A 26,240-nucleotide genomic window follows, 5' to 3' on the forward strand; every position below is an offset into this window, starting at 1 on the left:
TATGGTTTTTTTCCAGTAATCAGGTACAGATGTGTGATCTGGACCATAAGAAACGGTGAATGCCAAAGAATTGAGCTTTTGAACTGTGTGGTACTTGAGAAGATTCTTGAGAGTCCCTTATACAGCAAGGAGATCATACCAGGCAATCTGAAAGGAAATCAACCTCTGACCCCTGATGTCTCAGCTGAGGCATCAACTGAAGGCCTCCAGGTGGACAGAACGGATGCTTCCACTGCAAAAGTACCTAACCATGGCGGCTGCTGCTGCTGCTAAGTCGCTTCAGTTGTGTCCGACTCTGTGCGACCCCATAGATGGCAGCCCACAAGGCTCCCCCATCCCTGGGATTCTCCAGGCAAGAACACTGGAGTGGGTTGCAGCTCCAAGCAAACAGTTTGTAGCCTCACCCATGGAGAAGCTCAGAAATGCTGAAGGCTCTGTGTACCCTGGGTCTCCCGATAATATGGTTGCATTCTCCCCAGTAGCACTGGAGGCCAAGGAAGGGGCATCTGGGCCCTGGAGGAGGGGGATGGCTCAGGGATCCACTGGGGTCACCGCTTACCAAGTAGGACTGGAAATGACAGAGCAGGCATATGTGGCAGAGACCTGGTGACTGGGTGTGGGACAAAAGGGAACCAGCTCTCCATGAAGTACCTAATCCAAACTCCCCTGGAGGAGAAACCCAGTGATAAGTTCATCTGAGATGGGATGAAGAGAGTCTATTTCATTACCCCTTATAATTTCTCTGAATGAGGAGGTGGTGGAGTTGGTGGGTAATCACAAACTCTTCCATGGCCTAGACTATCTCCCAGTTGCTATCTTTGGGGCTGCCTCTCCCCAGCTTCAGTCATGTAGTTCTGGAAGAAATTGACAATCATGTGTGCTGCTGGGTCAGGGCCACAAGACCATGTAAAGTCAATCATAGGACCCCATGGCCCTGCCAGGATGGCTGATCTAGGACTGTACATGTGATCTGAGGTGGGTCATCCAGAGAACACCCTTGAACTCTGATGACTTCAATCTTTTCTGTCCTTATTGGAGATGCCTTCAGGATATAAAACCCTAGGGCAGGTAGCTTGGACTCCCTCAGTAGGTGTAGAAGTCTTAAGGAAGAAAGTTGTCATACTAAGACCATCAGAGAAGAGAGAAGGGGAAGAGCAAGGGTGTGAAATAGAGAACTGATGACTTCTGATTTCTTGGGTCCAGTCACATAGACCTTTGCATTTGCTCTGAGTCTTGTATCCTGGATTCCCAGAATCATTTCAATGAGTCTCCCTTTTTATTGAACCCAGTTGGAGGTGGGTTCCTCTCAACTATGATTCAGATTTTGTTCTCTATCCTTCCCAATCATTGTACACCTCCCAGACACAAACAGAGGCACCTGTTTGTTTCAGCACCATTATGAGTGAAACTCTTTTTATTCTTTAATGAGAATAGGGTGTGCAGACCACCAAATACAGTTCATCAGCATCCAGGGCAGGAGTACCCTAAGTGTGATTTAGTGTTTGCTCGGAGTGGCCTTACTCATTCCTGAACGACTCCAAGCATTTATACTGCCTGTTCCAGGTCAATCCTGTCATTTCCTCAGTCAAAGACTGAGAAATACAACCTCAGGAAGATGTCACCCAGGATCCAGGTCTCTCTAGATGTCCTCTCTGTGTTCTCTTTAATGGTGGTATAGCAGTGGCCTCTAGAATCCTGGAGGAGTCAGAGACACACACCAGTCAGCCTGAGCCTTTACCTGCGACTTCCACAAATATCCAGACCCAGCACAATTCTTGGTTTTATGTCCCTCTTTTGGTAAGTATCAAGGGATTTTCGCATTAGCAGGGGATATGAGAATTCATCCACAACCAAAAAGGGCCGAGACATGAGGTTCCCATGAGGAAGGGTGTGTTGGAGGGGAGGACTGGGAGTTGGGGATACGGAGGAATGATAAAGAACAAAGTCCTACTGTCGAGCATAAGGAAATATATTAAATATCCAGTCATAAACCACATGAAAAATAATAAGAAAAAGAATATGTATTTCTGTATGTGTATAACTGACTGAGTCACATTGCTGTGCAGCAGAACTTAATGCAACACTGAAGATTAGACACACTTCAATGGCAGAAAGTGAAGAGGAACTAAAAAGCCTCTTGATGAAAGTGAAAGAGGAGAGTGAAAATGTTGGCTTAAAGCTCAACATTCAAAAAATGAAGATCATGGCATCTGGTCCCATCAGTTCATGGGAAATAGATGGGGAAACAGTGGAAACAGTGTCAGACTTTATTTTTGGGGGGCTCCAAAATCACTGCAGATGGTGACTTCAGGCTTGAAACTAAAAGACGCTTACTCCTTGAAAGGAAAGTTATGACCAATCTAGATAGCATATTCAAAAGCAGAGACATTATTTTACCAACAAAGGTCCGTCTAGTCAAGGCTATGGTTTTTCCAGTGGTCATGTATGGATGTAAGAGTTTGACTGTGAAGAAAGCTGAGCGCTGAAGTATTGATGCTTTTGAACTGTGGTGTTGGAGAAGACTCTTGAGAGTCCCTTGGACAGCAAGGAGATCCAACAAGTCCATTCTAAAGGAGATCAGCCCTGGGTGTTCTCTGGAAGGACTGATGCTAAAGCTGAAACTCCAGTACTTTGGCCACCTCATGCGAAGAGTTGACTCATTGGAAAAGACTCTGATGTTGGGAGGGATTGGGGGCAGGAGGAAGAGGGGACGACAGAGGATGAGATGGTTGGATGGCATCACCAACTCGATGGACATGAGTTTAAGTGAACTCCGGGAGATGGTGATGGACAAGGAGGCCTGGCATGCTGCAACTCATGGGGTCACAAGAGTCAGACACGACTGAGCGACTGAACTGAACTGAACTGAATAAAATTTTACAAAAGAAAAACAGTGTCTGTAGTTCTCCTCTCTATTTCTTTCCTTCTGACTCCTGTTCTTTGTTTTCTCTGCAGAGAATGCTGGTTCTCCTCCTGTGTCCCCACAATCCATACTTTATTTAAAAACTTATTTTGTATTGGAGCATATTGATTAACAATATTCTGAGTTTCAGGTGGACAGTAAATGGACTTAATCATATATATCCATGTATCCTGGTCCCAAAAATACCCCTCCCATCCAGGTTGTCATATAATTAAGCAGAATTCCCAGTGCTACACAGTAACTCATTGTTGGTTATTCATCTTAAATAGAGCAGTGCCCACAACACGTTCTTGGATACTTAACTCAGGAACTCTGGGAAGCCTCCTTCAGCCCACACTCACCCTCTTTGGCCACCCAGGCTTGGGTGGGTAATGTACTCTGGTTCCCCATCCCCACCATCTGTCCGTAGCCCTCATCACCCCGAGTAATTCACCCAGTGCCCCAATGCAGAGGACCCTGGGGTGCCATTTGCATGGAATCCAATGCAGTTTTGCCTAGAACTGAGCAACCCTCCACATGGCTCCATGAGTTTACAGTTTTAGAATTCCTGAAATTCCCTCCCTTCCCCAAAGCCTTCTTTCAGCCCATCAGTCAGCTCTGAACTCCCCTAGGGAGCTGACATGAAGCCTCCACCCTGTACCGGGGCTGAGCAGTCACTGTGCACCCTTTATTCACGTTAGCAACCAGCCTCCCCACAAAGGGGTCGGGTATCCCAACTCACAAAGGGGGCACCCGGCCAGAGCTAGGAGAAGATGCATCCGAGAACTAGGGTGACCATGTAATTTATCATCCAAAGCAGGAAAACTGCGAGAAGGAAAGGGAGACTGTTAATCCCTATGGTGGGAGGGCACACTGGGAGTGTCCCCAGTCATTCTCCTTGTCACATGACTTATTTCAAGGACCACTAGAGCTGACTTTCTGTGTTCATCCATCTGAGAGTTCAGATTGAACTGAAGCTTTTTGAACATTGAGGACCTGAGTGTTCCCCTCTCCTTGTGACTCCCACCATGCGAGCATGGTGTGGTGTCTCCACATTTATTTCAGGATGATCAGTGTCCCAGACTGCCCTTTACTCTTAAGTGGTTTGTCTTGTGGGAGGCTCTGGCCAGCCCCTGGGCTCAGCAGCATCTATAATAGTGTGAGATGGCCTGAAGAGGGCGCCCTCCTCCCAGCAGCCCAAGGGTTCCTGCAAGATCCTATTTGAGAACCACCCTTCAGGGTTCTCCCCTCAAATTGAGGATGTAGGCTTGAGCTGGGACTGGGTAGTTGATGCCATTGATGGTGAAGATAATAGAGGGCAGGGTACTGACCACAAAACATGAAACGTAGTGCTGTTATACAGAGAGGGAGAGAAGTTGGCCCTGGAGATCCTTCTTGTGTGTGGAGACTGGGAATGACCCTGGGGCATGACCCTTCAACTCGGAACCCCATGGCATGACGCTGATGAGCTTCTGGATGTTATTGACCAGTCTTCTTGGGCCAAGGATCAGTGATATCCCAGTATCCACAAGTGCCTCCCGGCTGCCAGAACAAGCAATAATCTTTCTTTTCATGGAGATGCTGAGAGACAGTGTGATAAAGGGGTCATCAAGGCCACTCTGAGTCTCCCCAGAGCTGCCTCCTTCCCGACTGTCTTCTAAACAGCCCTTTGTCTCTTGCCATCTTATCCTTTGCTCCCGACATGGCACCTTCCTTCACATTCTTGAATGTGGTACTTGATTACACCAGGCTCTTTTGCACCTTGACACAAGCTGGTCTTCCTTCCTAGAGGAGCCTCCTCCCCTTTAACTAGCAAATTTCTTCTCATCTTCTAGATTCCAGCTTAATTGTCATGGTTTCAGGGAAGTCTTTCCCCCGGAGTTTATCAGTCTCCTTTCTTGACAGTCTCTTTGTAGACACTTCCTCATGTCTAGCATGTACCAAAGTCACAATTCACTATATGTGTGTCTCATTTCCTGTGCATCTGCCTTCTTAGATGGGAGGGCGAGTTTTATTCTCATTACCTCCCTAAAGTGCTTGGCACACCATGTATGCCCAAGGCTTCTCTGTTCAGTGAGTGAATGAAGACAGTGCAAATAATGAATGAGAAACATCCAGAGAGCTGTACCATGTGGGGAACAAATAATGGGTCAATTGCAGACTGAAGATGGAGGTTTGCGAGGGTAGCAGATTCTCATAGTGGTGGGATAGACGGGCTCCTCTGGGAGAGGGTGTCTGCCTGCACTGCTCCTACAACCAGCTCAGACCCTGAGACCCTGGCCAGGAAATACATGACTAGCCCACAGAAACTCCAAAGGACAGGTCAGCTTTTTTCTGAGGGTATCACACAGAATCCTATCAATTATGCCTCTTGTTCTCAGGTCATTCCTGGATCCCAGCTTCCTGATTCTCTGTTATAGCCCCTGCCCCACTGTGTGCCCATGAATGTAGGGTGTCTTTTTTATTAGTTGCTTTCACATCTTATGACTTCAGCAAATCTCTCTACACTGATCAGTAATTGCTCCCTTAGGAGACCAGTTCTCCCCATTTGCTCAGGATTTTCCATTTTTAACCTGACATTTATCTGTACTGAGAACTTCCTATGTCTGAGGTAGCCCCGAACAGTTGGTCATCTTATACCTCTGTTCAGGCTGGAGAAATTTTCCCTGATCCTCTGTTCACCACACTGTAGAGTCCTCTAACCATGCTCCATGCCTTACAGGGCAGTGGGTACAATCCTCTTCCAGCTGCACAGACCTCTCTGGACCCTTTTAGGACCCTGGTCAGAGCCCTGGTCAGAAGGCCTGTGGATTATGAACCCATTGGTTGTTTGTATATCTATCTGCTTGTGTGTTTGTTTGTATATGTGTTTGTATGTGTGTTTATATGTGTCTCTGTGAGTGCTTGTGTGTCTCTGACTAGATATGCATGTTTTTATGTATCTCTGTGTAGGTTTATATGTATCTGCTTGTGTATTTCCAAGTGTCTGTGTGTCTGTCTGTGTCATTGTGGGTGATGTACATGTCTGTTTGACTGTGTGTTTGAGAATGTATTTGTGTGTGTCTGCCTATGTCCGTGTACAGTACCTGGAGCATTATTTGGGCTGACCCTCAGAGGGAGAGGCTTACCTGGCCATGTGTAACTCCAGTCTCTGGCGCGGATCAATGGTACCCAGTTGAGCGCTCCCTGGCAGTAGGATTTATCCACCCCACCAAACATCACCACACTGCCTTTCACCCTGCATGTGTAGGGAGAAGAAAGGGGGGGATCCTTGGAGGACAGTAACAACAGCACTGTCTGAGAGCTGTGCTGGTCCCCCCATCAAGGCCCTAATAAGGTCCCCATGTACAGATGCAGAAACCGAGTCTAGGAGTGATTGAGATCCAGACCTCGGTCGGCTACTGGCTAATGGGCGGCACAGAGGAGGTTAGAAGCTGAGGTACGTGGCTAGGCTCCACCCTCTATATCTTCTGAAGGTGCCCTACCTCCTGTGACCTGAGTGCTCGACACACTCAGAGGACACGGTGCTGAAGCATAATTGTTTTCTCCTTGTCCAGCTTGTCATTTTTCAGGAAAATCAAAGCCTGGGAGTGCTAAGGAAGTGGGTTCAGGTCACCCAGAGTTGGCTCCGCTGGCCTGTGATCTCTACTGTTCAAAGGGCCCTACACTCAGAATGGACCACACATCTGTTCTCCCTGTCTTGAAATGCCTAATATTTCTTGAACAAGGGGTCCCACATGTTTGTTTTGTGTCCCACACTGTCATTTGTCACTGGCTCCCGCAAATTGGGTAGCTGGTCCTCGGTTCCCAGTGGAATGCTAATGAGGAAGGAAAGATATCCACCATCCTTCTCCTTCCTTCCTGAACAAATTCATAAGGAAATCGTATTGCTTTTTCCTCCAACTTGTTTCCTATTGCCTTCCATTAATCTTCCTCCTCACTCAAACTCCTAGACCAACTTCCCGGTTTTTAGCCCAGGAGTAGGGTTGTATTCCAATAAAACGTTATTTATAAAAGCTGGTGGTGTACCAGGTACAGCCGAGGGGCTAGATTTAACCGGGGTTAGATTATCTCTCAGGATACTTCTTTATCAAGTGTTCTATAATTTTTGTGCAACTGAAAGCATCTTAAAGCTAATTTGGAGAAAGGGATTGTCCATCTCAGACTTACTTGCTCAAGTAGAAGGCAAAAACAGGCTCAGAAATGGCACCTTGATTCTTCAGGTTGTCAAAGATGGGGATAGCTCCAAAGACAGATATGTTGGGATAATTCAAGCCCAAGATGCCATCAAAAGGTGCACCCTCACATCCGTATGCCACAATGCTTAGACCGAACAGCTGGTCAGTACTTACAAGGTCCCCGATCTTGGGAGAGAAGAGTGTTCCCGCTTACAGATACATGAAGTGGGGCTAGAACTGGTCTGGGGTGCATTGCCATTAAATCCTCAGAGAAGAAATGAGGCTGGGCTGTGTCTTTGGTGGACCTCAGATGGTTAGACCAACCTGGGAGGGGAATTTGGGTTCCCTTTGTAAGAGCCTGTGAATTTTAAAACATCTGCCCCTCTGAAAAACACCACTGGAGTGAGCCTGTTAGCCTGTGGCTTCTGTCCAGGTGGAGCAACGAAGTGTCAGGTAAGGACCCATTGGTGCCCCCTTGTGGACAAAATGAGTCGAGAGCAAGGTAGCCTTCTCTGGCATCACTATGACCTAATAACAGGAATGGACTGAATTCTCTGTAAGGTACTGTGGATTCTGCATCTGTCCAGGAAGACAGAAGCCAAAAACACAGTCTTGCTTGCAGGGATCTATGAAACTACAGCCTGGGAAATTCACTTTTGGGGATATGTGTGTATTTGTCTGAGTGTGTATGAGAGAGAAAGAGAGAGAGGGAGCTACTCAAGTACTTTGGGGAGGCAGGCCATACCTTTTATTAGATTCTCAAAGGCACCCTAGAGTGAAAACTCATTTATCAGGCCCCTTGATATCTCTGGCCTCCACTGTCCCACTATGGATACTTGAAGCCCTTGACTGCCCCCAGGGTGCCCAGATCAGTAGTATCCTGTCCCTAAACACCCTACAGCAACTTCAGCCCTGAAAAGCCAACCCAGCTCCACCGTTTACCACATGTGTGACCTCAGCAAGGCCCTTGCTGTCTGCACCTCAGTTTCCTCATATGTCTCATGAGCTAATCAGACCACCTGCTATGTCGGGTTGTTGCAGGATTAAACCAATTATTACCTGAAAGTGCCAGGAACAGTCTGTGACTATAAAGGTGGGTGCTTTTTCCGCTTTTCTCACTCACAGCAAAATGAACCTTGAACTGCTCATGGGCAAAGGAGCTGCAAGTCCACACCTCAAGCCACTCTCTGGGTTAGGTAATCCAATGCTCATGTGTCACCATAGGCACTGCCTCCCCAGGGACAGGATCCTGTGGGTAAGATGGCCAATATCTATGGGAGTTAGGCTAGGAAGGGTCCTGCCAGATGGTCTTTCATCTGTTTTGCAAGCAGAGGTCACTCCATAGCCAGTCCTGACTCAGCATTTGTTACACTGTTACCCGAACTGTGTCATGAGCAACAATTCCTTTCATCCTGCCAGAAGATATCCACAAGATATTTTATATCATCCAACAACTGTACAAGGAAGAACTGTGTGCTAGGCTCTGGGTTAAAGGCTTCAAAGCCAAAGTTGATCAAGACAAAAGTAGACTTTATCTTAAGAGAGCTAGAAGTCAAGTTCTCACAAACCCATGGCCCCAGGAGGCAGGAGATATGATACTAGGACTAGGTGGCCTTGTCGGAATCTGGGCAGCACAGGCCTTACCTGTCGGAGCAGCCTTTCCTCCACTTCACCCGCGCTGGAAAGCAGGCCAGTTGGCCATGTTTTCAAGAGAATCAGAAGTTTGGATATTTATGTGCAATCTACTGATTTTAATGTTAGCAACTAATTTTTTCCCAAAAAAAAACAGTGGGAATGAAATCTCCACAGCAATGTGCTTGAATCAGCCTTCAGTCTCTGCAGGTTTTTATTTCTCGCCTAGATTTGGGAGTGCGGTGGGGAAAGAGAGAAATTTAATTCATGTTGGTTCATTTACAAAGAGACTGAATGCATCCTGAACATGTGTGTTTCCTTTCTATTTATAAAGAAAGATCATCAGGGACACACAAACCAACAAATTTAACTGCTGAAGATAAATGGATATATTTCTGATATAATTTCCCCATAGGATCTATGTCATGAAAAATTTTATCTGCCAAACCAATCATACAAAAAAATAATTTTGAAATGTCTTCCCAATCAAAGAAGACAAAACAATTGTGGCAGCCAAGTAAAGACAATCGTATTTAAAGACTCGTCCAGGATTCCCAGGGCCTATTCCTGCATGAGATCTATCCATGACTGTCCCTTGAATACAATAGGAGCCTCTCCTGTTGCACGGTGTGTGTAGATCGGGCCCTGTGACTTAATCCTCATTTTTGCATGTTGTTTAAATTCAGTTCTGGTGGTTAAATCCCAACAGGGGGAATATGACGTCACTGACAAATGACACACACATATGCCCTTTGAACTCTGGTGTTGGAGAAGACTCTTGAGAGTCCCTTGGATAGCAAGTAGATCAAACCAGTCCATCCTAAAGAAAAATCAGTCCTGAATATTCACTGGAAAAACTGATGCTGAAGCTGAAGCTCCAATTATTTGTGCACCTGACAGGAAGAACAGACTCATTGGAGAAGACCCTGATATTATGAAAGATAGAAGGCAAGAAGAGAAGAAGACACAATGAGATGGTTGGATGGCATCACCAAGTCGATGGACATGAGCTTGAGTAAACTCCGGGAGTTGGTGATTGATAGGGAAGCCTGGCATGCTGCAGTCCATGGCGTTGCAAAAAGACAGACACGACTGAAAGGACTGAACTGAGCTGAACAAATTGAGAACAAAGAGACTGATAAATCTAATTGCATCAAGTTGGTGACTAGCTGCCCATAATAACACATTACTTAAGTGGCTTTAAAATTCAGAATTATGACTACATTCAGAGTGGAATATCTTCTAAGGAAAAAACAAAAATCCTGCCCATCCAAAAGAAAACCAAAGAAAATCAAAGAAAAACAGGAAAGAAATCTGAAACTATATTCAACAACTTATTGTTCCTCATAACTTCTGTTATTATGACAGAATCATATGCATGTTAATAGGTAAAAGCAAGACAATACTTAAAATTAATGTTCTGAAGTAAGCCTTTCAGTGGCTAGAAAAACAAGTTCACACAAAACATAAAGAAGTTTAATTCAAACCCTGCTGTCTTAAATCTTGAACTGAAAGCATAGGTTTATACCAACTAAATATACTCATTTTATTTTATTTTTTTAAGGAAAATGTATACTTCCTACTTTGACCACTATAAAGCCTACAAGCAATGACAACTTGATAACAGTGACTATCCTGAGGTCTAACATGTAGCTTCTAAATACATTTCCCATCCAGACGATGCATGGATTCTTAAAGAGATGGCTGATTTCAGGACTGGGTAAAGAAATGTGCAAAATAATATTGGGAATCATGAAAGATCAGAAAGCTAAGGGACGTCAAAGACCAATGGGGACTGGACAGAAAGTTTAGGAATCCAAATGAAAAGGCCAAACATCAACCAGTTTGTTGGGCAAAATGATGTTTCTGCTTCTCAACACACGGTTTATGTTTCTCATAGCTTTCCTGCCAAGAAGAAAATGCCTTCTGATTTCATGGCTGCAGTCACCATCCACAGTGGTTTTAGAGGCTAAGATGAAGAAATATGTCACTGCTTCCACCTTTTCTCCTCCTATTTGCCATGAAGGGTGGGGCTATATCCCATGATCTTAGTTTTCTAATATTTAATTTTAAGCTGGCCAAATGTGTACAGATGGTAATGGGCAACATCTAATTTGTCACTGTGATAGATTACTAGGGCACCAACTCACCATTCTGAGCACTGAGAAAGGAAAAAATCATCAATATTTATGCTATTTTTGTTTCTATTAAGCATAGGTTATGTAACTACAAAGAGTTCCAGGAAAACAAGCTAGACTGACCCCTCTGGGGGTGACGAGAGAATGATATAGAGCAGCTATAATACAGATGAAGCCTCACTCACTGGCCTGCAGCTCACCTCCCTCTGTGGAGGTCTGGTTCCTAATAGACCAAGAAATGGTACTGGTCATGACCCACTGTGCTGGTATTGTGGACTCCTGCTCTAAACCCAACAGTGGGACATTCTGCAAGACAAACCACCCTGCTTCCTCCCTGTTTCTGAAAAAACAAATGGCATTAAAATTGGAAGAGGAACAGTTATTTAGTCTTAAAGGAGAACAACCAAGTGCAACATATGAACACATTCTTTCAATAAACGGTGAAAACTGCTTTTTGAAAATCAGGGAAATTTGTACATGGACTGGATATTAGGTGTTAATTTTATTGGGAACAAATGAGCATTTTTTTCACATCCTATCATTTTACCCCAAATACTCATTATGTATATTTTGTGAAATGTTCATCTTGTCCCTAAAACACTTCAGGAAAAATGAACAAGGAGTAAAAGAGAGAATGAAATGAGGGTCTGTCTTGATTTAAAAACAGAACAGCATAGCTGCTATGGATTGAATTGTGTCCACCCTTGACTCCCACTGTGATGGTATTAAGAAGTAGGGCCTTTGGGAGGTATGCAAGTTGGCATGGGGTTTTGATGGTGGTCCCTCATGTTGGGATTATCCTCTCCCTCTTTTCCTTTCTTATTCTCTCTCTTCCTCCTTCCCTTCCCCCACCACAAATGAGAACATAGCAAGAAGAAAAAGACCTGATGCAAGTCAAGAATGTCTTCACTGGGAACTCAATTGTCCACAATATTGATGTTGCATAGTCTCCAGTCTATGACAACCTGTAGGACTAAGAGGTTAGTTTTGTAGTTATTGATGCCAAATGATGAAATATAGGGTTCATGACACTCTTCTTTCTTATATTTGTTATGTTTGAAATTGTTTGTTAGTAAGAAGTTTATAGAATGAAGTTTCTATCTTAGTGATACCCTGAGGGGCCCAAAATAGCAGATTCAGGCAGGTCAGCAATGAGTGAGTGTTTGGAGGACCACATGCTCCTTACCCCTACTCTTCTCTTGTCATCTGAAAATCATCCCCCACCCCCATACCTGACCACCTTACCTCCAACCCTATCTGCATCTCCACTCCCCTGCTAAGCTACTGAGTCATCTAGTTGGAGATCTTGATTCATCAGGACAGGGTCTGGAAGGAGAAGTAATGCAGACATCTTAAGAAAGAATGATCTGGGCAGACCCCTCCTTGGTTTTCTCTTCTTTAGTGTCATCTTCAGGTGAGGGATAGGGCCTGGGTAGAGAGGAAGCCACAAGTGATACTGCAAGGATATTTGCTAGAGAAGGGAGGAGGAATTCACAACCCAATAACCAGGAGGTGGGCAGCTGCACAGGACCCAGGAGGGAAGGAAGAAGCACTGGGAAAAGAATAGTGCCTACCTAAGGGCCAGACCTACCTGAGTCTTCCTGTTAAACTTGGAGGTTGTGTCCTTCCTGGTTTAATTTCTGCTCCAGATATGGAGGGGATAGAGCTGTACTCACTGCTAATGAGTCACAGGGAGATTGACAGCCTCCCCCAGGAGCCCTTTGATTCCACTCTAACTGTGGGTATCATCCCAATCCAGAGAGTAAATGGCAGGTCATCCAAAAGAATATCTACTTTAAATAGTATTTAAAATACTACAAAATTTGTCTAAGAGTCCTGGCATATCTTGTTCCCAAAATTTTTTAGGAGAGATGATTCATTAGCCTAATTTGGGTTCTGCTGAGGAATCTACAAGCTACCCCATTGGTAACTTCTGACTTATAACTACCTGATCTCAGCCCAGGGACCCAGGAACTCTTGTTCCCAAACTATGAGACTTCCGGGAAGGGAAAGATGAGAGAAAGCTCAATTGCATCCACTGCTGGATAGCTCTAAGATGTCTTCAAACACCAGAGTGGAAGCTCCTTTCCCTTTGCCCCTCAAGTCTGGTTCCAATTTTATCAGCAGACCTGCCTCCATGTAGCAGCAGGAAAGCAATATTCAGGGCTGTTTCTTCTGGGTTCCAGGCACATTGGGGGCCCCCAGCTGTAGTGACCCCAGGAGGCAGTCCTGCAGGTGGTGACTGACTCACTCCCAACTCAGAATCCAAAAAGCTCCCGCTCCTCATTCACACAACACAGACCTTGGGTGACTGGATAACATGCACCTGCATTCAAGCGAGAAGCATTCCTTTCTCAGCCTTCTGGTAACTTAGATAAGTGTCTTATGTTTCCTTAGGAAAGCCCTCACTGAGTGAGGCTGGGGTCTGAGACTAGCCTGGATGAAACCGATGTGTTCCCTCTTTGATGCTCAAAACAGACCTTGGAGCTTCAAAGGTCTTAAAAGGGTTACTATCACACTAATATTTTTTCAGGACTTTGCTTTATGAATCTGGTTGGAGAAAACGGACAGAAACACAGGACAAGTCTGGACATCTCTGGGTCCCAGTGGATTGTGAGTTGAATTCCAGCCACCCGCTTCAGAGTCAGGTGCTGATGTTATTCACAAGCCACCTTTGAAGAAGGAATAGAGGAAAGAGTTTTTGGGCAGAGAGCAGTGTGGTCAAAGGGCCATGGGATTCACACGGGGCAAGATGAAACAAGAGTCATTACTTGTTTCTTTGCTCTATCAGTTCCTTGGCATTTCTACTCCTGAGAACAAGTACATGGAGATAGTCAGAGGCATTGGTGGTGCCCCTAGCACCTGATGGTCCTGGTGAAAACCAGTTTGTGGACACATCCCTGAGTCCAGAGCGTATTCAGCCACATGATAGCCCCAGGTTCTCCCTTCTTGGGAAGGCTGACATGCCTCATTACTGCTAACTCACAACTGAAGCATGGGATGAGGTCATAGTGGTTCACCTGTAGGCCAAGTTCCAAGCATAGAAGGAAGATTGGCAGTGGAAGGGTAGCCATTTATTAAGCTTGGTTACCTTGGTCCTTAGCAGGGACTACTTCCCACATCTACAGTTTTTTTTTCTGCCAGCTTTTTGTTTGGCCAGTCCTTCTTAACATTTACCATCATCTCAAATGAGTCTCTCTCAGGCTTGCTTTCCCTGGCCACTGCACTCTCACAAGCACAGACCCAGATCGAAAAAGTGCCTATGGATACTTCCCTCCATCAAAACAATAAATTATAGTTACCAATGTTAAAATGTGGGAGAGGGATAAATTGAGAGTTTGAGATTAATATCTGTATACTACTTTATTTAATAGATTATCAACAAAGACCTACTCTACAGTACAGGAATTCTTCTCAATAGTCTTAATAACCTGTATGGGAAAAGAACCTAAAAACAAATGGATACATATGTATGTATAAAGGAAATAATTTCCCATACAACTAATATTAATACAAGACTGTAAATTAACTATACTTCTATTAAATTAAAAGCTGAATTTTGCTGTCTCGTACACAGGGTTATTGTTACCATCTTTCTAAATTCCATATATATGCATTAGTATACTGTATTGGTGTTTTTCTTTCTGGCTTACTTCACTCTGTATAATAGGCTCCAGTTTCATCCACCTCATTAGAACTGATTCAAATGTATTCTTTTTAATGGCTGAGTAATACTCCATTGTGTATAAGGGAGGAGGGAGGAGGGTTCGGGATGGGGAACACATGTATACCTGTGGTGGATTCATTTTGATATTTGGCAAAACTAATACAATTATGTAAAGTTTAAAAATAAAATAAAATAAATTAAAGCTGAATTTTGAAAAATGCTTATGTCTAGAGACTCATGGAGTTCTTTAGACTCTCAGGATTCCAGATATGATGCTGGAGATGGCAGAGTGGGTGCAGAAATAGAGATATTATCTGAGGTTGAACTTTCCTGAGCTTTGGTGTCTTTTTGCTTCTAGTGTCACCTTTGATTTGTCTTGGAGGATCTAATATAAAGGTTCCGAGGCACCAGTTTGGTTTTAGTTGAAGGATGAGAGGGAGGTGCTAGTGGGAGAGTGAAATCCCAGCTCCCTAGTCTTGGGTTGGGGCACGTTTGAGGCATAACTTATGTCCCAAGTTCCCTATGAAAACAGGTTGTATCTTCCCTCTCCACGACTTGCATGATATCAGACCCAGATTGGTTCATCCTTTTTCATGTCCTGCTTCCCCTGAGACCTCACTGATTTCTCTATGAGAATATTTTTTAATATAAATTGATTTACTTTAATTGGAGGCTAGTTACTTTAAAATATGGTAGTGGTTTTGCCATACATTGACATGAATTGCCACAGATGTACTTGTGTTCCCCATACTTAACCACCCTCCCACCCACCTCCCCATCACATCCCTCTGGGTCATCCCAGTACACCATCCCCAAGCACCCTGTCTCATTCATCAAACGTGGACTGGCAATCCATTTCACATATGATAATATACATGTTTCAATGCCATTCTCCCAGATCATCCCACCCTCGCCCTCTCCCACAGAGACCAAAAGACTTCTATACATCTGTGTCTCTTTTGCTGTCTTGCATATAGGATTATCGTTACCATCTTTCTAAATTCCATATATATGTGTAGGTATACTCTATTGGTGTTTTTCTTTCTGGCTTACTTCACTCTGTAAAATAGGCTGTAGTTTCACCCATCTCATTAGAACTGATTCAAATGTATTCTTTTTTAATGGCTGAGTAATATTCCATTGTGTATATGTACCAAAGCTTTCTTATCCATTCATCTGCTGATGGACATCTAGGTTACTTCCATGTCCTGGCTATTATAGACAGTGCTGTGTTGAACATTGGGATACATGTGTCTCTTTCAATTCTGGTTTCCTCAGTGTGTATGCCCAGCAGTGGGATTGCTGGGTTACATGGCAGTTCTAGTTCCAGTTTTTTAAGGAATCTCCACACTGGTCTCCAGAGTGGCTGTGCTATTGTGCACTCCCACCAACAGTGTAAGAGGGTTCCCTTTTTTCCACACCCTCTCCAGCATTTATTGTTTGTAGACTTTTGGATAGCAACCATTCTGACTGGTGTGAAATGGTACATAATTGTGGTTTTGATTTGCATTTCTCTGATAATGAGTGATGTTGAGCGTCTTTTCATGTGTTTGTTAGCCATCTGTATGTCTTCTTTGGAGAAATGTCTGTTTAGTTCTTTGGCCCACATTTTGATGGGGTTGCTTATTTTTCTGGAATTGAGCTGCAGGAGTTGCTTGTATATTTTTGAGATTAATTCTTTGTCAGTTGCTTCTTTTGCTATTATTTTCTCCCAATGTGAATGTTGTCTTTTCACCTTGCTTAGATTCCCTTCATTGTGCAAAAGCTTTGAAGCTTAATAAGGTCCCATTTATTTCTTTTTCCTTTATTTCCAATACTCTGGGAGTTGGGTCATAGAGGATCCTGCTGTGATTTATGTCTCAGAGTCTTTTGCCTATGTTTTCCTTTAGGAGTTTTATAGTTTCTGGTTGTATGTTTAGGTCTTTAATCCATTTTGAGTTGATTTTTGTGTATGGTGTTAGAAAGCATTCTAGTCTCATTCTTTTACAAGTGGTTGTCCAGTTTTCCCAGGAACACTTGTTAAAGAGTTTGTCTTTCCTCCGTTGTGTATTCTTCCCCTTTTGTCAAAGAAAAGGTGTCCATAGGTGCATTGATTTATCTCTGGGCCTTCTATTTTGTTTCACTGATCTATATTTCTGTCTTTGTGACACTACCATACTGTCTTGATGACTGTGGCTTTGCAGTAAAGCCTGAAGTCAGGCAGGTTTATTGCTCCAGTTCCATTCTTCTTTTGCAAGGTTGCTTTGGCTACTCGAGGTTTTTTGTATTTCCATACAAATTGTGAAATTATTTGTTCTAGCTCTGTGAAAAATACCACTGTAGCTTGATAGAGATTGCATTGAATCTATAGATTGCTTTCAGTAGTATACTCATTTTCACTATATTGATTCTTCCGATGCATGAACATGGTATATTTCTCCATCTATTAGTGCCCTCTTTGATTTCTTTCACCTGTGTTTTATCGTTTTCTATATATAAGTATTTTGTTTCTTTTGGTAGATATATTCCTATGTATTTTATTCTTTCCATTGCAATGGTGAATGGAATTGTTTCCTTAATTTATTTTCTCACTATTAGTGTATAGGAATAAAAGGGATTTCTGTGTGTTGATTTTATATCCTGCATCTTTACTATATGCATTGATTACCTCTAGTAATTTTCTGGTAGAGTCTTTAGGGTTTTCTATGTAGATGATCATGTCATCTGCAAACAGTGAGAGTTTTACTTCTTCTTTTCCAGTCTGGATTCCTTTTATTTCTTTTTCTGCTCTGATTGATGTGGCCAAAACTTACAAAACTATGTGGAATAGTAATAATGAGAGTGGGAACCCTTGACTTATTCCTGACTTCAGGGAAAATGCTTTCAATGTTTCACCATTGAGGATAATGTTTGCTGTGGGTTTGTCATATATAGCTTTTATTATGTTGACGTATGTTCCTTCTATTCCTGCTTTCTGGAGGGTTTCATCATAAATGGATGTTGAATTTTGTCAAAGGCTTTCTCTGCATCTATTGAGATAATCATATAGTTCTTATCTTTCAATTTATTAATGTGGTGTATTATGTTAACTGATTTGTGGATATTGAAGAATCCTTCCATCCCTCAGATAAAGCCCACTTGGTCATGATGTATGATCTTTTTAATATGTTGTTGGATTCTGTTCGCTAGAATTTTGTTAAGGGTTTTTTGCATCTATGTTCCTCAGAGATATTGGCCTATATGTGGCATTTTGTCTGGATTTGGTATTAGGTGATGATGGCCTCATAGAATGAGTTTGGCAGTTTGTCATCATCTGCAATTTTCTGGAAGAGCTTGAGTGGGATAGGTGTTAGCTCTTCTCTAAATTTTTGGTAGAATTCAGCTGTGAAGCCGTCTGGTCCTGGGCATTTGTTTGCTGGAAGATTTCTGATTACAGTTTCAATTTCCGTGCTTGTGATGGGTCTGTTAAGATTTTCTATTTCTTCCTGGTTCAGTTTCGGAAAGTTTATTTTTCTAAGAATTTTTCCATTTCTTCCAAGTTGTCCATTTTATTGGCATATAGATGCTGAGAGTAGTCTCTTATGATCCTTTGTATTTCTGTGTTGCCTTTTGTGATCTCTCATTTTCATTTCTAATTTTGTTGATTTGATTTTTCTCCCTTTGTTTCTTGATGACTCTGGCTAATGGTTTGTCAATTTTATTTATCCTTGCAAAGAATCAGCTTTTGGCTGTGATGATTTTCTTATTGTCTCCTTTGTTTTTTTGCATTTATTTATGCCCTAATTTTTAAGTTTTCTTTCCTTCTACTAACCCTGGGGTTCTTCATTTCTTCCTTTTCTAGTTGCTTTAGGTGTAGAATTAGGTTATTTATTTGAATTTTTTCTTGTTTCTTGAGGTAAGCCTGTATTGCTATGAACCTTCCCCTTAACACTGCTTTTACAATGTCCCATAGTTTTGGGGTTGTTGTGTTTTCACTTTTATTCGTTTCTATGCATATTTTAATTTCCTTTTTCATTTCTTCTGTGGATTGCTGGTTATTCAGCAGTGTGTTGTTCAGCCTCCATATGTTGGAATTTTTAATAGTTTTTCTCCTGTAATTGACATCTAATCTTACTGCATTGTGGCCAGAAAAGATGCTTGGAATTATTTCAATTATTTTGAATTTGCCAAGGCTAGATTTATGGCCCAGGATGTGGTCTATCCTGAAGAAGGTTCCATGTGCACCTCTGAAAAAGGTGAAATTCATTGTTTTGGGGTGAAATGTCCTTTAGATATCAATTAGGTCTAACTGGTCTATTGTATCATTTAAAGTTTGTGTTTCCTTGTTATTTCCCTGTTTAGTTGATATATCCATAGGTGTAAGTGGGATATTAAACTCTCCCACAATTCTTGGTTTATTGTTAATTTCCCCATTTTTTATTTTTTTAATTTTGGCTGCAGTAGGTCTTCATTGCTGCTCAGGACTTCTCTATTGGCAGCAAGTTGGGGCTACTCTGTAATTGCAGTACGCTAGCTTTTCAATCCTGTGTTTCTCTTGATGCAGATCACAGGCTCTAGGGCACTCAGGCTCAGTAGTTGTGGCCCTTAGTTGCCCTGGGGCATTTGAAATCTTCCCAAGCCAGGTCTCAAACGCATATCTTAAGCACTGGATCAAAAGGGAAAACAGTCTGGAAGGAATTTGAAATACATAACTTTTACATGAAGCTTGGCACCATGGCCTATTTTTAAGGAGACCAATAGAGGATTGTCCACTACTTCAAGCAACCTTCTGAGACCAGGACTGATTTAGGTTGTCCTCCCAAGTGTTCCTACAGGATCTTGAAGCTGTCCCCGCCATGTCACTTTGTTCTTGCTTGAGTTTCTGAAACCCACACTAGCCCACAGATTCCAGAGGGCAGGGTTGTCACTCGACTCACTTGTAAGTATACGTCATTAGATCTTGTCTCATTATACCAGACTCTAATGTAAAGACAAGGCTAACACAAACATCAGTTATTCTATTATGAGTGTTAGGTTACAAGTTCAATGACTGTAATCAAGCCTTAAATAACATTGTCTTAAATACAATACCATTTCAATTCTCTTTCATATAATATTAGTGTAGGTCTCTCCACAGAAATGGGGACCCACTTCTTTCTTGTCACATCTTCTACCTGTACTACTTACCTCTGGTCTAATATGGCTGTTCCAGCCCCTTTCATTACATGTGCATTCCAGCTAGTGGGACAGAAAATAATACTTCCATTTGGAAGTGACATATCACCTCTACTCAAATTCCACTGGCTGAACTATTTCCCATCGTCATGGTAAACCTGGGGGTGGTGGGTCCACAGAAGAGCAGGGTAATGTGATCCTACTACAGAACATTCATGATAAGTAATAAGGGCCACCACCCTTCATTCATGTCCCTGTAATTCGTTCTTCTTTGGTTCTCCCCACACAGCTTTCAGCCTATTTTTGTCTGCAGATATGGATATGGATGTGGTTATAAGAGAGGAAATGGCCCAGACTGTACAAATATGGAGAAAATAAGAAAGGAAAGAAGATTAGAAAGTATAAAAATGCAAAATCTATAGGAAAGTATGCTTATAATCATGATTTTGAAGTTATACAATTTAGGTATACCTGTGGTTGATGAATCAATTTATAAAATAAAAAATAAGAGAAATGCAAAATATAAATAAATTCACTAAATCCAACAAAATATTAAGGCTATATCACATTAAACACATAGTATTATCAGGATTAGTTTGGATGCACATTGCAAAAAACTAAAACAACCATAACTTTAGCGAGATAAACTTGATTCCCCCCCTCCCCCCAGCGGATGTTTTCAATTTGATCTCTGGTTCCTCTGTCTTTTCTAAAACCAGCTTGAACATCTGGAAGGTCACTGTTCATGTACTGCTGAAGTCTGGCTTGGAGAATTTTGAGCATTACCTTACTAACATGTGAGATGAGTGCAATTGTGCAGTAGTTTGAGCATTCTTTGTCATTAACTTTCTCTGGGATTGGAATGAAAACTGAACTTTTCCAGTGCTGTGGCCACTGCTGAGTTTCGAAATTTGCTGGCATATTGAGTGCAGCACTTTCACAGCATCATCTTTCAGGATTTGAAATGCTAAACTGGAATTCCATCACCTCCACTAGCTTTGTTCATAGTGATACTTTCTAAGGCCCATTTGACTTCACATTCCAGGATGTCTGGTTCTAGGTGAGTGATCACACCATCATGATTATCTGGGTCATGAAGCTTTTTTGTACAGTTCTTCTGTATATTCTTGCCACCTCTTCTTAATATCCTCTGCTTCTGTTAGGGCCATGCCATTTCTGTCCTTTATCAAGCCCATCTTTGCATGAAATGTTCCCTTGGCATCTCTAATTTTCTTGAAGAAATCTCTAGTCTTTCCCATTCTGTTGTTTTCCTCTATTATTGAAAGGTTGTTGTTGAATCACGTGAATACACCGGGATTCTTGGCCCCCGGAGGAGAAGAATTCAATCCGGGGCCAGAGACGAGGCTTGATCGCTCAGAGCTTTTGTGTAATAAAGTTTTATTAAAGTATAAAGGAGATAGAGAAAGCTTCTGACATAGGCATCAGAAGGGGGCAGAAAGAGTACCCCCCTACTAGTCTTCAGCTGGATGTTATATAGTCACTAGCAGTCTGTTAATGAAAGAAAGGAATGTCTTATAATTCAGAATAGCACCAGGCCCCTCGCCCATAAGATGCATTTTGGGATAATCTTGGCACCAAATGGTTTATCTTGGGCCATAAAATAATTAACTTGAATCTTAAAGAAGGGCAGACCACCATACAAATAGTTTCATTTACATAGATTAGGGGAACAATATCTGAGTATAACATACTGGTTTGTCAAGTAGGTTTTGGGCCCAGAGGCGGAACCGACTTGGAGACTGAGTTTGGGGTAAAGGCGTAATACATTAGCATAGCTTAAGACAAACATTTCCATAAGAAAAAGGCATTGGTTATCTCTAGGCTCAAGAATAGCTAACTTCAGGGGAAACCAGGTGTCATTATGGCAACACAGTATTTTAAGAGAAACCTCTCTTTAAATTTGTATAGAGAAGGAAAAAAATATTGCTAGTTTGTTTCCTCCTGCCGCTTAAGAGAGATAAAAATGTCTGACACTTGCAGGCTATTTCCTCCATTTGGAGACCCCTGGCCTTCCTGCCTGTTACCCTCTCATTATTTGCATTGATCACTGAGGAAGGCTTTCTTATATCTCCTTGCTGTTCTTCGGAACTCTGCATTCAGATGCCTATCTTTCCTTTTCTCCTTTGTTTTTGCTTCTCTTCTTTTCACAGCTATTTGTAAGGTCTCCTCAGACAGCCATTTTGTTTTTTGCATTTCTTTTCCATGGGCATGGTCCTGATCCCTGTCTCCTGTACAATGTCATGAACCTCATTCCATAGTTCATCAGGCACTCTGTCTATCAGATCTAGTCCCTTAAATCTATTTCTCACTTCCACTGTATAGTCCTCAAATTGTGTTTTTTGCTCCATGCCCACTGGGAGTGGTGGGTGGTAATCTGGCACTATTGCTTAGCAGAAGCAAGCAATATTCAGGCTTCAGTTGAAGAAAATAAGGAAAAGCACTAGACCATTAAGCTATGACCTAAATCAAATTGCTGATGATTATACAGTGGAGATGAAAAATAGATTCAAGGGATTAGGTCTGGTAGCCTGAAGAACTATGGATAGAGGTTTGTAACATTGTACGGGAAGGGGTGACCAAAACCATCCCCAAGAAAAACAACTGTGAGAAGGCAAAGTGGTTGCCTGGGGAGGCCTTCAAAACAGCTGAGAATATAAGAGAACTGAACAGCAAACAAGAAAGGGAAAGATTACCCAGTGAAATGCAGACTTCCAGAAAATAGCAAGGAGAGATAAGAAAGTCTTTGTAAGTGAAAAGTGCAAGAATTAGAGGATAATAATAAATTGCAAAAGAATATAGATCTCTTCATGAAAATTGGAGACACCATAGGAATACTTCATGCAAAGATAGGAACAATAAAGGACAAAAAAGTCAAAGACCTAGCAGAAGCAGATGTGATTAAGAAGAGATAGCAAGAATGCACAGAAGACATATACAAAATGGTCATAATGACCCAGATAAAGATGATGTTGGGGTCACTCATGTGAAGCCAGATATACTAGAGCATGAAGTCAAGTGGTCCTTAGGAAGCATCACTACAAGCAAAGTTAGTGCAGGTGAGGGAATTCCAGCTGAGCTGCTTTAAACATCCTAAAGAATGAGACTGTAACAGTGCTGCATTCAATATGTCAGCAAATTTGGAAAACTCAGCAGTGGCCACAGTGCTGGAAAAGGTCCATTTTCATTCCAATCCAAAAAAAAGGCAATTCCAAAGAATGTTCAACCTATCATGCCTTTGTGCTCATCTCACTTGCTAGCAAGGTAATGCTCAAAATCCTTCAAGCTAAGCTTCACAATACATGAACTGAGAACTTCCAGATGTACAAACTGGTTTGAGGAACCAGAGATCAAATTGTCAGCATCCATTGGACCATAGAAAAAGCAAGGGAATTCCAGAAAAACTTATACATCTGCTTCAATGACTATGCTAAAGCCTTTCAATGTTTGTCCACAACAAACTGTGGGAAATTCTTAAGAGAATGGGAATAGCAGATCACCTTACCTGTCTCTGGAAACTCTGTATGTAGGTCAAAAAGTGGCAGTTAGAATCAGACACGGAATGACTAAATGATTTAAAATTGGGAAAGGAGCATGACAAGGTATACATTGTCACTCTGGGTATTGAATTTGTATGTAGAAAAGATGATTTGATATGCTGGACTGCATAAGTCCCAAGATGGAATCAAGATTGCTGGGAAAATATCAACATCCACAGATATAAAGATGACATGACACAAATAGCAGAAAGCAAAAACTAAAGACCAATTGATAAGGAGAGGAGATGAAAAAAAGCTGGCTTAAAACTCAACATTCAAAAAACTATTCACAAAAAGACACTCAACATTCATGGTATCCAGTCTCACCACTTCACATCACACAGATGAGGGAGAAGTGGAAACAGTGGCAGATTTTATTTTCTTGGGCTTCAAAATCACTATGGACCTTGACTGCAGCCACAAAATTAAAACACACTTGCTCCTTGGAAGGAAGAAAGGTTATGAAAAACCTGCACAGTGTATCAAAAAGCAGAGACTCACTTTGCTACAGAGTTCTGTAGTGTCAAAGCTACGTTTTTTTCAGTAATCAGGTACAGATGTGATATCTGGACCATAAGAAACGGTGAATGCCAAAGAATTCAGCTTTTGAACTGTGGTGCTTGAGAAGATTCTTCAGAGTCCCTTATACAACAAGGAGATCAAACCAGTCAACCTGAAAGGAAATCAACATCTGACCCCTGCTGTCTTAGCTTAGGCATCTACTGAGAGTCTCCAAGTGGAAAGAACGGATGCTTCCACTGCAAAGGTGCCTAACCATGGCAGCCCCAAGCAAATAGTTTGTAGCTCCACCCCTGGAGGAAGCTCAGAAAGGCTGAAGTCTCAGTGTACCCTGGGTCTCCCGATACAGGTGTTGCATTCTCCCCAGCTGCATTGGAGGCCAAGGAAGAAGCATTCTGGGCCCTGGAGTAGGGGGATGGCTCAGAGATCCACTGGGGCCACCACTTACCAAGTAAGACTGGAAAGGATGGGCAGGCTATGTGGCAGAGAGCTGGTGACTGGGGTGTGGGAACAAAAGGGAACCAGCTCTGCATGAAGTACCTCACCCAAAATCCCCTGGAGGAGAAGCCAAGCAATAAGATCATCTGAGATGGGATGAATAGAGTCTATTTCATTACCCCTTATAATTCCTCTGAATGAGGAGGTGGAGGAGTTGGTGGGTCATCACAAACTCTTCCATGGCCTAGACCATCTGCCAGTCGCTATCCTTGGGGCTGCCTCTCCCCAGCTTCAGTCATGTAGTTCTGGAGGAAACTGACAATCATGTGTGCTGCTGGGTCGGGGTCAATGACCATGTAAAGCCAATCATAGGACCCTATGGCCCTGCCAGGATGGCTGATCTAGGGCTGTACATGTGAAATGAGTTGGGTCATTCAGAGAACACCCTTGAACTCTAATGGCTCCGAGCTTCTTTCCTTACTAGGATATACCTTCAGGATATAAAACCCTAGGGCAGGTAGCTTGGACTCCCTCACTAGGTGTAGAAGCCTTAAGGACAAAAGTTGTCAGGCTAAGACCATCAAAGAAGAGGGAAGGGAAAGACCGAGGGAGAGAAAGAGAGAACTGATGACTTCTGATTTCTTGGGTCCAGTCACTGAGATCTTTATATTTGCTCTGATTCTTGTGTCCTGGATTCCCAGAATCATTTCAATGAGTTCCCCCTTTCCTTGAAGCCAGTTGGAGGTGGGCTCCTCTCAACTGTGATTCAGACTTGGTTCTAGGTCCTTCCCGATCATTGTACACCTCCCAGACTCAAACAGAGACACCCATTTGTTTCAGCACCGTTGAGAGTGAAACCCTTTATTCTTTCATGAGAATAGGGTTTGCAGCCCACCAAATATAGTTCACCAGCATCCTGGGTAAGAGTGCCCTAAGTGTGAGTGAGCGTTTGCTCAGAGCGGCCTTACTGATTCCTGAGCCACACCAAGCATTTACACTGCCTGTGCCAGGCCAATCCTGTCATTTCCTCGATCATAAACCAAGAAGTACTGCCTCAGAAAGATGTCACCCAGGATCCAGGTCTGTAGATACACTCACTGTGTTCTCCTTAAAGGTAGGATAGCAGTGGACTCTAGAATCCTGGGGGAACCAGAGACACACACCAGTCATCCTGAGCTCTTACCTGCGACTCCCACTAATATTCAGACCCAGCACAATTCTTGGTTTTATTTCCCTCTTTTGGCAAGTATCAAGGGGATTTATGAGCAGCAGGGGATGTGAGAGTTCATCCAAAATGGGACAAGGCATGCTGTTGCCATGAGGAAGGGAGTTGGGGAGGGGAGGACTGAGAGTTGGGGATACAGCAAAATGATAAAAAAAAAAAAAAAAGTCCTACTGTAGAGCGTAAGGAACTATATTCAGTATCCAGTGATAAACCTCATGAAAAAGAATATACATTCTTAAATGACTGTATAGTTTTTATGTGTATAACTGAGTCACATTGCTGTGCAGAAGAACTTAAAGCAACACTGAAGATCAGCCACACTTCAATGAAATTTTTAGAAAAGAACAAGAGTGTTCATAGTTCTCACTTCCTGTTTCTTTCCTTCTGGCTCCTGCTCCTTGTTTTCTGTGCAGAGAATGCTGGTTCTCCTCCTGCGATCCCACAATCCATACTTTATTTAAAAACTTTATTTTGTATTGGAGCATAGCTGATTAACAATATTCTGAGTTTCAGGTGGACAGTAAAGGGCCTCAACTGTATGTATCAGGGTATCCTGATCCCAAATATACCCTCCCATCCAGGTTGTCATATAACTGAGCAGAGTTCCCTGTGCTACAAAGTAACTCGTAGTTGGTTATCCATCTTAAATAGAGCAGTGCCCACAACACGTTCTTGGAGACTTAGGAACTCTGGGAAGCCTCCTTCGGCCCACACTCTCCCTCTTTGGCCACTCCAGGCTTGGGTGGGTAAGGTACTCTGGTTCCCAATCCCCACCAGTCAGTCCATAGCCCTCAACACCCCGAGTAATTACCCAGTGCCCCAATGCAGAGTACCTTGGGATGCCATTTGCA

The 26,240-nt window shown here is 42.7% G+C and overlaps 1 pseudogene; it reads right to left on the minus strand.

Moving 5' to 3' along the window:
- Positions 1-1,581: 1,581 nt before the first annotated feature.
- LOC102393774 overlaps positions 1,582-26,240 on the minus strand; it is a 32,674-nt pseudogene continuing 8,015 nt past the window's right edge.

The sequence above is a fragment of the Bubalus bubalis genome, chromosome 5, assembly GCF_019923935.1.
Source record: "Bubalus bubalis isolate 160015118507 breed Murrah chromosome 5, NDDB_SH_1, whole genome shotgun sequence".
Classification (NCBI taxonomy): domain Eukaryota; kingdom Metazoa; phylum Chordata; class Mammalia; order Artiodactyla; family Bovidae; genus Bubalus; species Bubalus bubalis.